Source organism: Lagopus leucura, unplaced genomic scaffold (genome assembly GCF_019238085.1).
Source record: "Lagopus leucura isolate 7727_CA_CO unplaced genomic scaffold, USGS_WTPT01 Super-Scaffold_100014, whole genome shotgun sequence".
Taxonomy (NCBI): domain Eukaryota; kingdom Metazoa; phylum Chordata; class Aves; order Galliformes; family Phasianidae; genus Lagopus; species Lagopus leucura.
The window spans coordinates 9,540,155-9,556,787 of NW_024962268.1; the positions used below are offsets into that span (position 1 = coordinate 9,540,155).

The following is a 16,633-nucleotide window of genomic DNA, read 5'->3' on the forward strand; positions in this document are numbered from 1 at the left end:
CTGAGCAGCCCTCGTACAAATTTAGTTCAGACTATGAGGGTATAGTTATAAAGCACACATGAATTTACGTCAAATATACACGCAAGCAAATTAGACCAACTGTACTTTTCAAGCATTAATACTGTGAAAAACAGCCCTACCAGCACCCAGAATTATTTAATAAAGCTAAAAAGCTAAATCTTCTAAACATCCAGAATATAAAGATGCAAATACTAAGAGGTAAGATACAGCTCCTTAATTTCAGTGAGACCCCTCCATTAAGAGGTAAAAGTTTATCAGACAACTGAAAATTAATAGCCTGAAAAATAAAACAGAAATCACTTCTTGTATTACTTAAGAATAACCACTTGTACTGCTATGCTTGTGGGCATATAATAGACAAAATATAATGAAACAGCCACTTAAGCCTGAACCCTTTCCATTCACCAAATCATTTCAAGCAAAACACAGATTACTTCAACTAAAAGAATGAACAAAATTCTTCTCTGTTGGTTTGGTTCCTTCACACGTGGCTCAATTCCTTCTCTCAATCGGCAGACACACTAAAGACTCAATGCAGAAAAGCCCCAGTCACAAGAGATTACTGAAACAGAATCCTATTCATCTCCAAAGTTTATGTATTTTCAAACAGCAAAACTGAAATAAAAGTTAAAATATTAGAACAGCAACACCATTCAAAAAAGAATACAAAATGCTGAAGCTCAATCAACTTTTGATACCGTGAAGACATCACACAGAAACAGAACTACTAAAGTGATACTGAGAACACTGTTTAGATGCAAGCCTTTCATTCGTGGTCAAAATAAAAAGCTATAGGAAAAAAAAAAAAAAATCTGGCAATTCTGAGGCACAATTTCCCAAGCTTAAAATTACTTCTCTACCACCTATAAGATGTCATCTTTCAAACACCTTTGCAATGCCCTTACTGAGGGCATTTTATGAGCTCAATATTAGTAATACTTCAGCACTGCAGAAGCTCTGACAAACTTTTGAAAAGGTAATGACTACAATAAATCTGTCACTTGTACCAGACACTGAGTTTATAGCCTACCTAAATTATTTCAAACTTTACAATTAACCAGGGAAGGAAAGAGGAGTTTTATTTAGTAAAATTACCACTAACTTTTGAATTAAGTTGTTCTGTCCATCTTAATTTTCTTTTAAGTAGTATCAATTCAGTCGAACGCAAACCTGCAAAGAAAATACAATGAACATATATTAATTTCCACACTTAAACCGCACCTACAGTAAGAAACACTTAATTACTAGAGGGGAAGATGGCAGCAGGACATCTAACAGTAACATGTAAAATTTGTTAGCTAGCCAATATATCTCAGTTTTGAACCCTTCCCAAAGTGGGTTTACTTTTTTTGTTATGTTACAGTTTCAAATCAGATTCATTTCCATTTCAAAACAGGCAACTACTTTGAACACAACCTTAACATAACAATACATTAAAATACCAGATTGCACAGGTAGTAAAGAATTGGCTTCCGTAGTTAAAAAATAGTGGAAAACTATCAAAAAAGCAAAACTACATCATTACTCTCATACTGTAAACATGTTTAAAGAAAACTGTAAGACAAGTTATCCAGCAGATTTGCTCAAGAAGTGTAATAGCTCATTTTCAAGTTTAGGAGGTGTTAACTTACTAGATTCTATCTAGAAGTATATATATTTTAATCTCACAGAAAGAAGAAAAAAAAAAATCACACTCCTACTTACAAATTGTTCTTGTGGTAGTAGGGCAGGTATTCTTCAATCTTTAAAGACATTAAAATAATTATAAAAAATGGCAAATAAAAACTAGATTCTGCTAGCTTATTTCAACATTGAAAAAACAATATAACTACATCTTCTAGACAGTTAATGCCACTGATTTAAACATTCCACTGGTAAGGTGTACAATTGATGTACAAACAATACTTGCCTAATCCAAGAGGACTGCACAAGGTGTTAGCTCCACGTGACTTATATTTTTCCAGTTTGTTTTCCTTGAGATAATATCCCAAGTTCTTGTTGATACTACATTTGTAACTGTTTGACATAGATTTGACCTCGCAGGAATCAGCTACCCATCCTTCTTGCTTACAGATTTCAAAATCCACCAAGTCTCTCACTCAGAAAGTTTGTTTTTTCTTCGAAAGCTTCTTCTGCTGTCTACTCCAAGAACGTATCACTATGAGAACCATCAGCTCCAAGTGAAATAAATACTTTTTATGTCACAAATTGAACACCAACAATCCAAATTTCACATCTGAACTGAGGAACACATCTTCATTCCAGGTAACAGAAGCATCTGTAAACAACAGCTATCTAGATACCGCCATATTGCTTACCGGCAACAACATTTTCCCAAAATATTAAATAAAATAAAAAAGAAAAAAGGATAAACAGATTTCTGTTAGACTCCTCATTTAGAAAATCGGTTGCACCACAAAACAACAAAAGGCTACGTCATAAAATCTAAAAAATAACGTAAGGGTAATAATATCTGCCATGAAGCTTTTCAATAGCGTTCATACAGTGATTCAGGCTGCATCCAACCAGGAGTCAGTTCACAACTCGAGTTGTAGACAGAGCAGTGCTCAGAAGAAAAAAATGCCTAAAAACCTAAAAGCACTTTGTCTGGATAGCGCAGGCATTCCAAACGTGATAAAGTCAGCCGTGTATCCATGCCATGCGCACAAAAGTGTCCGAAGGTGAGATCCTCTGTACTGCCAAGAAAAGAACGCTCAGACTTGGAACTCCCAAACGGCTTCCGCGCCGTCCGCCGGCTGCTTCTGAAGGCTATTCAGGAGGAAACAGTCCGACAAACGATCCCCATCAACGCCCGGTGTTTCTCCGCTTTCACGGGAAGCGGCTGCGGCAGACGGGCTCCCAGCGCTCTTCCTCCCCAACGCAAAAGGCTCCGACACCCGAAGCGATCCGTAACGCTGACCGCCTACGGGAAGAAGAACCAGAGTCACCGCTGATCCGTGCTGGATTCAGAATGGGCGCTGCACGGACGGGCACATCCGAACGTCCATGCGGCCAGCAGCGAAACCCCGCCTGGGCGGGCTGAGCGCGGCTCTCGCAGCCCGCACAGGCTGCGGGCATTCATTCAACGGAGCACACAGCAGCTCTAACGCTCCGCTGCCCTTCTGCGAGGCGCGGGCATCTCCTCCGCTCCGAGAATCAGACGCCAACCCAGAAGGAAGGGGCATTCCTCATTTTATTGGGGACGAACCGAACTGCGGGAGACGCCCGAGAGGAGGCACTGCCCAGAGCGGGGCACTCCGCGGTCCCGAGGGAGCGGCGGGGGATTCCCGGCCACGGCTCAGCCCGGATCGGGACACTCCAGCTCCGCCAAGCCCTTTGTGGCGGGTAGGAGACTGGACGGGCTCTGCGATTCCCGCGCTCCCTGCAACCGGCTCCCCCTCCTTCCCCGGGGCCCCGCGGCGGGGGAGGGAGCAGGGCGGCTCCGAGCCCCTCGCAGCAGTACCGCCCCAGCCCCTCCGCGCCGCCTCCTCAGCCTCCTCCTCCTCTTTCTCCTTCCCTCCCCGGAGGCCTGCTGCCCGCCCCCGCCGCTGGGCCGCCCCGGGCCCGACGTCCCGCGCCCTCCGCCCCGAGAGCCGCGGGTCCCCGGACTCGAGCGCGCGGCGCCCGCACGCTCCCAGCCACACACACCGCTCGCCTCGCTCCCAAAATGGCGCCGCTCCGAGCCGCAACGCTCCGCGCGACCAAACCTCGCGAGAGCCGTCGCGCGACCCCGCGGGAGCCCGGGGCGGGGCTCGCCGACTGCCGCCGAGGGGTGCGACCCCACTCCGCTCCGCCGGCGGGAGCTCCCGTGCGGTGACGTCGCAGGAAGAGTCCCGAACGTTCCGCGAGGGGTGGCGGGGGAATTCCCTGCGCCGTGCCCCGCCCCTTCCCCCCCGCCCGCGGGAGTTCCCGGCGCCGCCGTCACGGCACCGCGCTGAGAGCGGCAGCCGTGACCGCGGCCGTCGCTGAGCGGAGAACGGTACCCGGAGCGCGGGAGAGAGGGAGCGCGCGTCCTGTGGATCGCAGCCGCTCGGCGCCTGCCTTCCCCGGCGGGGCTGCACTCAGTGCCTCAGATCGCGCCCAGCGGCTTGGAAATCTCATTGCCATTGCGATGAGATTCAAATCATTTTTCAATTAATTAAATGAAAAATTGAAAAACTAAACACTGAAAATTGGGCTTAAAATCATTAGGAAGGATGCTGGCGAGCAATTTCAGAGCCTGCGCTTGATTCTGTAATTATTTTTATTAGCAGCTTCCTCTACTCGATTCAAATTATTGTAGGAATGGAACTGATGGCCAGCTGAAGGCACGGGGCAGACCGCGGGGTCTGGATGGCACCGCAGACATGCCCACGCTCCCAAAAATAAAATCATTAAAAAGCAAAAATAACTGAGAAAATGGGAAAGTAGAGAGATGCATGAAAATTCTACCCTTATAAAAACAAAACTTCAGAAAGCATTATAGTCTCATTTACCCAACAGTCAGTTCTCATCAGTCTGCCCCAGCTCCAATTTCCAAGAGCAGAGGTGGAGCTTTTCAGTGCCTATCACAGTTCCATCTGTGTTGCAGTCTTCTTCCTCATCCTTTAAATTGTTCAGACATTTGGCTAGAGCTGCAGGCAGGGCGTGGGAGCATAACCTGTGCACCTTAGGGCTTGTGGTGTGAGTGCTTCAAAAATAATAATACCAGAAGAGTTCTAATCAAAGGTTTATATTTGAGACCCAAAGGGACATGCGATCCTATGGGTAGATGGGTAGTGGTGATTAGGAAATCGAGCTGAGAGGTAACCCTGAAGCACTCAGAGTCAATAAAGCACTGTCATTGCACCCTGGCAACATGCACCAGAGGCACTACTAATGATCTGAAATGATCTTTCAATTCATTCAGGTGAGTTATGGCTGATGTCTTCACTCTGCACAGCATCCTCTGGCTTCACAGCCTGTTACACACTGCAGGTGCCAGGAGAGCGCTGTGACAATCAGCAGGAGACTACAGATCCACCTGTATCGACTGTCACTAATAGGTTTCAGTTTGAGATGCTCATTTGTGGGCCTCCTATTTCCTTCTTGGGACTATATCCACATCAATATCAGTATCCACAGCAAACTCTTGATAGCCATTGGGAGAACAGCCTTAAAACAGTAGTGGAAAATGGGTTTGATTCTTGTCTCTTTTTGTTCCGTAGCAGAACACATAATGCCAGTGCGACTTCACATGCAAGCAGGTGTCCTGATACATCAATGGGAAAACTCAAGCCAGGTTTCTCCTCTCTCAACACATCAGTTTGTGTGTTGTTTCAGTGAAGTCTGCAAGACCATTCCTCAAAGCTGAAGATGAGTTTAACAGAATTATTTGTAAGTCTGTGGATACAGCAGTGTGAATGTTGGTATTTCTGCCATACTCAGTGTAGCTGTACCAGCTGGCTCTCCTGCTATGGGCAGACATTACACCGCCAGATGCATGATTCTACTAATACAGCCAGTCATGGTTCTATGAGGAATAATCAAGCTGTACTGATAGAACCCATATATATTTGTTCACCAATGAAGAAATCCTGGTGTAAGCATAGTCACAATTGGTCATGAAGAGCAAGAGGAGAGACAGATCATCAACATTTTACGGGCTGGTTTGGCCCAGTTCCATGACCAGCGGGGCAGAGGGATTTTGCAAGATCTGTGCCTCTGGAAAAAGGGAACAGGGAAAAAGGGTCCCCAAAATAATTAAAAACAGTGGCAACAATCTGAGGAGAAACAAATTAATTTACTAAATATAGTATCAGAATGCAAGATAACACACCATAATACAATATAATTAGAATTGAAGCTAATAAATCAAATATAATGAGAGAATGTCTGAAAGGTAAAAAGGCCTCACCATAACACTGAGGTGAGATGCGCAGTCCAGTTGAGCAGCAGGGAGACAAAAGAAGAGCAGGCGAAGAAGAGCAGGTGAAGAAGAGCCCATCAAATGACCTTGCCAGGAGTTGTATCTCCTCTCTGTGACCACAAAGTCCCCTGGGGAATGTAGTTCTTCTTCTCTTCTGGGCAGGTACCCAGGACTTGAGCATTTACAGTTAAACTCCCAGTGCCCCACGTGATTTTATGATACCAAGAACCAAAACTCACAAAACCATGACACAGATGATCACCAGATAGGTAAATTTATCAAGCAACGTTTTTAGCAATTTCTGTAATAAAATATGTTTTTTAAACTTCTGAAGCCAAGTTATACCTGGAAGTATGTATAACACAGAAGAGGGTAACAGCCTCAGAATAGTCATCAGGCCAATGTGGTTTTGCACCTGAGAACACCTTAAAGCATCAAAGATAATTTGAATGCAGCATGTGCTTTTATTCTGCTTACCCCAGCCGAGGGAGGGCTAGGGAACAGAAATCATAAAGGAGTGTGTGATAACTCAGACCACAGATTTAGAAAGAAATCCATTTTACAGACTTTACCTCACAGATGACACTGAATTGCAGGCTTGAGGCTCTCCAGTACCCACTTAATTTTCCAGATCCCTGAGACCAGCTGTACCAGGAGACTCATAATGCACGGACTGCTCCCTCCAGTGTTTGCCTCTTGCCAACTGCTCTCCACTCCATCCCATTGCTTGCTATTAGCATTTCAGATACTGCATCAACCCATGACAAATATTAAAAAGCCACTGCCTAAACTGGTGATCACTTACAGAAAACACATTGTGTGAATTCAAATAATGCAAATAAAAGGAATTTGCTGCTTGGGTTTTTGTACAACTTTTCTATTTCTTTCATGTAAAAGTATAAATCAGCATTCCAGATCTATCATCACAGCACTGTTGCTTCTGACTGTGATGCCTCCATGGTTACTCAGAACATAGAAATCAAAACTGCTCTGTGTTACTTGCAATTAGTAACATAAAACAGATAAAGGCCTTGGTGTCATCCAGGCCAAGGGAATCTGCAAAGACTTGGACAGAGTGGGAGGCAAATCTGGTGCTGTTTGCACACTAACATAATGCACCATACTAACAAACATCTTGCTTCAAGCAATAGACATTTAATATCAGACACTAAAAGTTAAAGAATTAAAGACTTAGCTTTAATGAAAACAGTTTCTGAAACTAGGCAAGCTGAACAGAACCCTTCTGTTGTGGAAACCACTGTAGGTAGTTAGGATGACATTTAAGATGTAAATGAAGAGAGAGAGTGATGGAGAGAGAAAAAAAGAAAGAGCAGTATCTCTGTATGGACAATTCTCTTCTGTTGAGCAAACTGACAGAATCATAAAATCATTAAGGTTGGAGAAGACCCCTAACATCATCAATTCCAGTCATCAAGCCATCCCCATCATGCCCACGGACCATGTCTCCCAGTGCCACATCTATGTGATTCTTGATCCTGGGACGGTGCTTCCACCACCTGCCTGGGCAGCCTGTGTTACTGCCTCACCACTCTTTCTGAGAAAAAATTTCTTCTAATATCCAACCTCAAACTTGCAATAGTAGGCCCAGATTTTTAACACAGATACAATGTTTGTAAATCTAAATCCTAATACAAGCAAAGGGTATCTTAACTAATGTGGTATTTAGACAGTGGCTGAGTGGGAGAACAAAGCTAAGAATCACTGGTTTGGAATGCATGAGATACCTCTGGTAATATGATGAGTGAAAAAATGCATTTTACACTTCCATTCAAAATTAATATTCTCAATACTAAATGTAATTTAAGGTTCAGGTTGGTGTAGATCAAATGACATACTCAAAGATAAGTGAAGAGATAGATAGTGTAGGTTAATGCCACGATTAGGTATTGTCTTTATTGGTGTGTAAAAGTATTCAGTAAAACCAATGAAACAGAAATCAAATGCTCAGAAATGAAAACAGAAAAAATTGAATTCCCACCAAGTAACAGCCACACATACCTAAATACAGGTGTACAGGTTTTTTTAATTCTCATTTAAGCTCATTTTAATATGAAAAAAATTGTCACAGGTTTAAAATTAAATCACTTGCTCAGAAATTTTATTGTTGGGATGAAGTATTGGACCGAAAGTTTAAAAGCGTATTTTGTCAAGCACTAGAAATATCTTTGCTTTTAGTTTGTTCTGATTGTAGAACACAAGATACATATGAAAACATGCATTCAAAAACTTAATATGGCAAATAATAAGAACAAAGCATGAAAATATATTTTGTTATTTACTGTTACACATTTTATTGTGTATAAACAGAATAATTAAGTTTGTACTAAAAAATCAGTGTGCCAAGTATACAGTCAGTCTCAACCAAAGAATTAGGCAGACAGATAAAATAAAATATTCATGTAACAGGTTTAAAACCTTAGAAATACAGATTCAATCCAGGAAGTTTCAGATGTAGTGAGCCCAAGATTTAAAAGCTAGACAGAAAATTTCTGCCTGATATCAATAGCAAAACCTTGTCCTAATGTGTATTTTTCTCAACAGGAGAGTAAATGAGATTCCAAGCTCAGCAAGAATTTGTCATGACAAACACAGGTCAATGAACAGTGTTTGTCTCCAATATTCAAATATCTTTCAGGTACGTGTTCACAATAGTAAACATTTTAAGGAACAAAATCGAGGAATGTAAGCATTGTACAAACATACATAGCAATATCCAGTCGTTATTGTTTGCATTGATAGGATGAATGGAAGATTTGTGTTTGAATGAAAGAATTTGTGTTATCTATTTATATCTCTTATCCCTTGGAGGAAAGGAAGATAAGATGATTTTCCAGTTCAGAATTTCAGTGAGTCTGTTTACACGTAAGATATTGGGATTTAAACGTATTTAATAAACATTATTATTTGCATCAGAGTATTCATAGCCTCTAATTGTTTAATTTTTCAAGAGTTTCAAGCATCTCAGTGCGCTTCGGTACAGCCAGCAAGTGCTAAACATGTCCAAAAATTAGAATATAAGAGTTTGCTGATTTGTTCTTTTATCAAGAACTTTAATATAAAAACTAGCGCTGACTTTGGTGGGATCAGCATTCAGTCTGTGCAGAGACTTCAGCAAAGCTATAGATAACTGAATACATAATTTGAAGCAATAGTGAGGTACATATTTTGAATGATACATTTATCGTTTTATCTTTCTACAGATGATTGTTTCCACTTGGAATAATCAAAGTGTTTTAAAAGCCAGAACCCAGAGAACATCCTTTTGTTATATTAATTGCAAGGTAAAAATGCTACTAAGAGTCAAGACTTTAAATGAATTATGTATTATTATTTTTTTTTTTTTCACCTATGGTGCAATCAAAAATAGCCTCACCAGTAACCTTCTCTTTGTGTCAGTAAAAACATCCATCTCTAGTACTGTTTCAAATAACACTGGGTAGTATTAAACCAAGGGCTTAATAAAACTATTTGTAATGGTTTTCTACATTAAGCAGCACTATCTTCTTAGCAAATGACTGAGCTATTAGACAGAGGTCAAAAGGGTTCTTCAAATATGCCCTGACTGAATGCTGTCTACATGATACTTATTCTGTTTAAGGATAAAGTCATACTCAAACCTTTGCTAAAAATAACAAGCAAGTAAATCACAAATATATTCAGCTTTTGCCCTGGTTCTTCCAGGAAAGCAAAGTAGCAGCTAACGAATACCACTGTTCTGAATTTCACAAATAACTCAAATTAGGAACTATTAATACCAAAATACAATTTACATGAAAAGGAACAAGTTGAAACAGTTATAAATAGGACATAAGATACTAAATTACTATTTTTCATGCGATACTTATCTTTGCCTTCTGTTTTTTTCTTTTACAAAATGAAAATCCTGTTTTCCCTAAAATGCAGCTAGTTCATTTGTGAACTTAGAGCACATTAATTTTGGCATAAAGAGACCAAATGACCAGCATGATCTTGCATGTAATTAAACTTGAACAAATCTCATGTTTTGACGTAGGTTCATTTCACTGAAATATATGCTTTATTTATTTACTTATTTATTTTTCTTTTAAAATCAGTGTGGAAGCCAACTTAACATTTTATTTCCCTCAATTTTTAATGACTAACTTCATTTTAGAAATTTTCAAATACTATAAAGTGAATATAACAACTTTCTGCAAGTTTTACCCAAATTCAACACACAAATTATTGTGTTTTTTAAAAAAAGTGTAGTTTCCACAGATGCTACTTTTAGGAAACTTTCCCAATGTAGGTATAATTTCTTTCCATAGACAAACCTGATAAGGAAATTGTATGTACAAACATCTGTCAGTATCTTCTCATTTATCTTAGCTGCTTTAATCAATAGAATAATTTTTTCCTACCCATAAATACATACATACATACAACACAGACATAGACTACTGTTAGATTTGTTTGGTAGAAGTCTGGATACTGTCATATATATCAAACACTGTGGGATTTAATTTACAGTTCAAAGGTCTTCAGAGTTTTGTGATGTGATCCCCAGAAAGAATGATGCAGCTGGCTCACCTTTTGCAATTCCTTTCCTTTACTACCAGTCATCCTTGGAGAGAGGAAATTGCACCACATATAACCAACCTAAGATTCATCTGTGTGGATTTGTAAGAGAGATTTGAAGCATTTCAATTTGCTCATTTGATGAAATGTCCCAGCAAAGCTGAAATATTCTAATGCTAAATGCAAAAGCTTAAGGAGACTAAGATCTACCACTTTTTCAGCTGATCTTTTGTCTGCATTTGGCCATTCTGTGATTCTGTGGTTCTCCTGTCTCTTGCATGGTTCTCTCATCTTAAATGTTTTTTAAAAGTACAAGGAGATTGATGGTGCTAAAGACTGGGAAACAAAGTCAAGCACAACTGAAATATTTTCCCAGACTTCTCTTCTGGAGTATCTAATGCTCTTTTCCAGATCCCACTGAACAAGCTTCACAGACTTTTATTTTGCTCCTTCAGAATTGGAAATTAAGAGAGTTCTGACCGGACACTTGACCAACATAAGCAATACTCACACTCTTACACAGTGGCATTTTCGCATGCCACTATCAGAAACTCCTGGTATAGTAAAAAAAGGGGAGAATGAGTCAGAATGTTGAACTGCTGAGACGCAAACTTCAATCTACAGAGATCACGCTATTGTTTTACATCAGCATTTTCTTGGTTTGGTTTTCACTTCTGCCATTAATCATGAATCAGGCTTTGGCTGGATTTTTCAACCTTTCTGTACCTTAATTCACATATTTGCAGGATACAATTACTTGTTTATCTTTGTGAACTTTTTGAAAGATAGTGATGCAGTTTCTCATAAATTTGGTAATTATTGTCTCTTAAATGAAATCGGCAGAACAAAAGTACTGTGCTTCCTGCATAAGAAACATTCCTTCTTATTCCTTCCAAAACAAGAATAACTTTGCCAGAATGCCTAGTAGCATTACTTTCATAAATAAAATCAAGTTTCCTGCAAATGTTGTTAAAATCATGGTGTCTGTTATGGCTTTGCTTAAAATATTCTGTGAGATACTGAAAAAAACAAAATGTGTTATTTCTTCTTGTAATGTGACAAATCAGCTGATGCTATGGAATGAAAATCAACAATACTGTACTTACCAGGAATTGTTTTCTGTCATGCTTTTAATTGTTTACAACTTAATCACATCCTTACCTTCTCCTTAAAAATCTCCTCCTTGCCCAGCAGTAAGGTATATAGGGGAAGTACTTAGTGATGTTTTTCTACACGTAGCTGGCTAAGATTTGTTTTCAGTTAGTTCACAAGTGAAGTCATATGCCAGCATGCAGACATGTTGGGCTGACCACAAAATCAGACAGCTGCCTTATTAAGAAAGGTGGCTTTTTTGGGGAGATCAAGGCTCTTGGGATGCATGAGGCTCATCCCTATGCTTATCCCCCCATGGAGAATGAAGAGTCTCATCACAGATCCTGGGAGAAGATGGGGAAGATTTTTCCGTTTGGAGCAATCCCAGATACATGAACAGACTAGGAGAAGAACTCATTAACAGCAGTGCTGCCAGAAGGATCTGGGGGGCCTCCTGGTAGATGAAAAGCTGGACATGAGCCAGCAGCGTCTGCCTGTGGCCTGGAAGGCCAACTATATCCCAGGTTTTATTAAAATAAAAAAGAGTGGTCAGCAGGGTGAGGGAGAGACTTTCCCACTCTGCTCTGCCCTCATATGGCCCCACCTGGAGTACTGCATCCAGGCTTGGGGCCCTAGCACAGGAAAGCTGGTGGAGTGGCCCCACAGTGATGATCAGAGGGCAGGAGCACATCTGTGAAGAAAGGCAGAGGGAGCTGGGCTTGTTCAGCCTGAAGAATAGAAGGATCAAGAGAGACCTCACTGTAGCCTTCCAGTATTTGAGTGGAGCTAATAAACAGGAGGGAGACTGACATTTTATGTGGTCTGATAGTGATACAACAAGAGGGAATGATTTTAAACTAAAAGCATGGATATTTAGATCAGATATTTGCAGAAAATTCTTTACTCATACTGTGGTATGCACTGGCACAGGCTGTCCAGAGGATCTGTGAATGCCCAGATAAGGCGTGGATGAACATCCTAGGAGGTGTTCAAAGGCAGACTGGATGGGCCCCTGGGCAGCTTGAGCTGGTGGTGGCAGCCCTGCCTGAGGCATCATATAGTGCCAGTCTTAGAAAAGGATGGCGAGAAGCTCCATAAGCACTGCTGCTCACCCTGCAGCATTGGTAAATCATGCAAGGGGAAAAAGAAGAGGTTCATGGGTCCTGCAGTCAAGGCCAGACAGAAGCAAAGAGGGGCAAGATAAAAAGAAATACAGAGAAGTGAACTTAGTTCAAGTTTGGGGCAGACAAGCACAGATGAAATAGTTTCTAAACGAATTCTAGGTTCAGGGGATGATGATAGTCAGCAAGAAGATGAGGTAAGTCATCAAGAAAGAGATTATTTAAGTCCCACAGCAGGACAAACATGGAGGAGGGCTCTAAGGATTGTGAAGACGCCTTTGAGGCAGACGGGAGGACCCAGCAGACCAGTAATGGTAAGAGTGTTATTTTCAGTGACAGATTTATAAGCATGGAAAGAGTTGGCAGGAGAGTACACAGAGGATCCAGATAAGCTAGATAAGATGATGAACACTGTCATTAGAACTCAAGATTGGAGTGATTTGCTGTTATTGAATGTGCTGCTGACATCTGAGGAAAGAAGTAGTTTTGGCAAAGGCAAAGAAAGAAGGAGAAAGACTCTATGCTCAGAGATCAGACTGAAGAGCAATGGACAGTCATTTTCCCTCAGCTGATCCTAAGTGGCACTCAAATAATCAGAGTCAATGAGAATTACTAACCAAATATCAGAGATTGATCTCATTCAGGGTGAGGCCTACCATTCCTAAAGCAAAGAATATGTCTAAAGTATAACAAGTGGTGCAGGACAGGAATGAGATCCCATCAGTCTTTCTCAGTAGATTAGTTACCATGTTAGGAAATACATGATATGAACATGGAAAAAGGAAGAGATATGGTGCAACCAGCACCTATTTCTGTGGGGCAGTGGAATTCAGATGTTAGGTGTAACTTAAAGAAAATAGGAGAGAATTCCCAATCTCTTAATAAGTTACTGGAAGCTGCATGCAAGGAATGTAATAAAGAGAGGAAAATGAAAGTAAGATCTGGAGAAAAAATTATAGTGAAAGCTTTATCACAAAAGATGTAGAGATGAAAACCACAAGGAAATATGTGAGACAATGAGCAGGGACAACCACTGAGACAGCACTTAGAAAGGGATTAATGTGCCAGATGCAGGAATTGGGGTCACTGGTAAAGGAACTACCCAATCAGCAAATAGAGCAGCAGACATGAAGAAGTTTCATGGGGCTTCCAAGCCAAGCAGAAAAAAATATTGACTTCAGATGAAGATTGAAGGGGGCTGGGGATGGATTTGAAGTTATCCCCAAAGAGCCCCTGGGTACAGGAAGGATGGGGAAAGCAGATTTAAAATTTCTTATAGATACAGGAGCAATGTACTCAGTTATTAATACTTGTAAAGGGCATTTAATTAATCAGAGAAGCCACAGTTGTTGATGGTGCCACAGGGTGCCAATCTTTCAACTTTTAAAATTCAGTATCGGGGAGAGGTTATTGGCTTATCAGTTTTTTTATATGCCTGAATGCTCTGTGCTGTCTGTAGGTAGAGTTATACTAAGTAAGATAAATGCTTAAATTACATTTGTAGTTGGAAAAATTCAAGTACATATTCCAGAGGATAAGGCCATGGAGGCCCAGGTCATTGTGTTGCAGGAATCATCTCTGGAATTTGAAATAACTGAAGAGGTAGAGAACACGGTAACACCATTAATGTGGGCTGCAGGCGCCCTCAGACAAACAAGGAAGGCCAAACCAGTCACTATATATCTGAAGCCAAAAGCCTGACTGGTAAGAAAAAAAAAATTGAATTGTTTGTGCATGAAAAGCAGCACATTGCTCTAGGAGTCCTGGCACAGATATTAGGACCTTGAAAGAGACCAGTAGGGTACTTTTTAAAGCAACTTGGTGTCAGCAAAGGATGACCATCATGTGTTAGGGCAGTGGCAGTCAGTGACCTACTGTTGATAAAGGAAGCTGGAAGCTGACTCCAGGAGAAAAGATGACAGTATTTATGCCACTCATGGTGACAGCTGTCCTGAAAAAAGGAGGCCATTTTTTTCCCCCAGCAGAACGCTGAAATACCAAGCTGTCTGACTGGAAAAAGAAGACATGGAAGAAGACATGAAAGCTACTAACTTTTTGAACTCTTTTCAGGAAACTGACAACAATGTCCTAACAGAAGGCCTTTCTGCTGCAATTTTTGTTGCAAACATCATTCCCGCTAGTACATCAGGAATAGATGTGACTACACCTTGAGCTGTTGTATAGTCCGGAGATATCTGAGTTGTTTATATAATTGAATTGGAGGAGACTCAGCAGTGTAGCATGTGACAGAAGTTTATTCACACTTTTTCTGGGAGCAACAGGTACCAGCAGAATAAATAAAGCCACGCAGAATTCCACTACTTAAATACTTGACTTTGTTTGGGTTCTCTGCAGTTTGCAAGCCCAGCTCTCACTGCTCTAGTCTGTCAGTAATAAGCAATAGAATATATTCGTTTCCCAATGCTAAGTCTTGTTTTGCTAGTGATGGCAGTTGGTGAGTGATCTCCATGTCCTTATTTCAAATCTTGAGCCCTTTTCCCATTGTCTTTTCTTCCCTGTTCCTTTGAGGAAAGGGAGTGAGAGAGCCAGGCGGTGAAGCTCAGCATCTCATCAGTGTGAAACTGCACAGTCCTTTTCAGCGCCCAGTGTGGGACTCAGTTTGAGATTAGGATGATAATTGGGAGAGGAAATTGGTAAAACATGGACTGGACACTGAGAATTAAACAGTTCTTAAGAATTTATCATCTAAGAGTTGAACATTTGTCGTTTCTTTGGTGAAGGGACATGGGCTAGAGTTTGTGATCTTACAGTGATTTTGGTGTGAGGAATTCTTTTTTGTTGACATGAGTGAAGGTTGTGATGAATGCATCTTTTAATGATAACTCTTAAATAATCTTACCACAAGGTTGAGGGTGGAATGTATTGGGTTACATGGTGAGGTTTTGATGGCATGGGGCTGTAAGGGGGCCTCTGTGTCTAGGAATTCTTTTTGGTTGACGTGAACGAAGGTTGTGATGAATGTATCTTTTGATTCTTATACAATCTTACCACAAGGATAAGGGTGGAATGTATTGGGTTAAATGACACAAGGCTAAGGGTGGAACATATTGGGTTAAATTGGGTTTAGTGGGGCTGTGGGGAGGCCTCTGTGAGTAGGAGGTTCACTTCAGGGCCTCCTGTGTGCTCAGGATGGGATTGAGACCTGGAGCTCTCCTGCAGCCCTCAGGCAGACCGTTGCTCAGTACTGGTGTGGCAGGCACTGTCCTGGCTGGTAGCAGAGACGTGTAATTCCAAAGTTAAAACATTTCTCTCTGCAGCTGGGGATCCACAGTCAAGCTGAGGGTGGTCAGATTCTCACTTCTTGTGTAACAGGACAAAACATATCACTAAGAATGGAGTAGATATTTCTTTGCACATAAAATACATCCACGTTTAAATATGGAAAACGCACCATACAGTAAATCACGTTGTATCTTTTTAAATCTCAGCACACAAACAAGAGCACGGTGTGGAGGCTTCGATGCCTTGCTTCCTAATTTGAACGTTTGAACAGAAGATGCATGAATAACCACTCATCCTCCGTTGGGCTGGACACGGAGACAGCAGCAGGTAACGCAGACGGGTACCAAACGGGAACAGAAGCCGGGGCGGCTGTCGGGCTCCGGCCGCCCGCGGAAGGGGAGAGCCCCGCACAAGGTGCCGCGCCCCCGCAGCCGCGCCCCGGCTCGAACCGAGCGCGGACACCTGCCGGGAGGCGGCGGGAGCCCCGCACGGCCGCGCCTCTCACGCCCCGGGCTGCGACAGGCGCCCAGCGCCCCCCTCCGGCGGGGCAGGGCCGGGGCGCGGCGGGCGGAGCGCTCTCGGCGGTCGGGGCGGGAGCGCCGCGGCACCGCCGGAGGTGGGGTCCCGGGGCTGCTGCGGCCCCGGCGCCGCCTCCTCCGTCCAAGCCCGGTCCCGCCGGTCTCTCCGCTCCCTCCCGGCCGGCTCCGGCCGG

The 16,633-nt window shown here is 42.2% G+C and overlaps 1 protein-coding gene across 1 annotated transcript in view; it reads right to left on the minus strand.

The window, feature by feature from the left end:
• The window catches only part of GPBP1 (GC-rich promoter binding protein 1), a 31,125-nt gene extending 29,932 nt beyond the window's left edge, over positions 1 to 1,193 (minus strand). The window contains exon 1 of the mRNA XM_042875416.1: positions 1,124 to 1,193. The gene's annotated coding sequence lies outside the window, so the exon portion shown is untranslated. The remainder of the gene's footprint in view (positions 1 to 1,123) is intronic.
• Between the last annotated feature and the right edge of the window lie 15,440 nt (positions 1,194 to 16,633).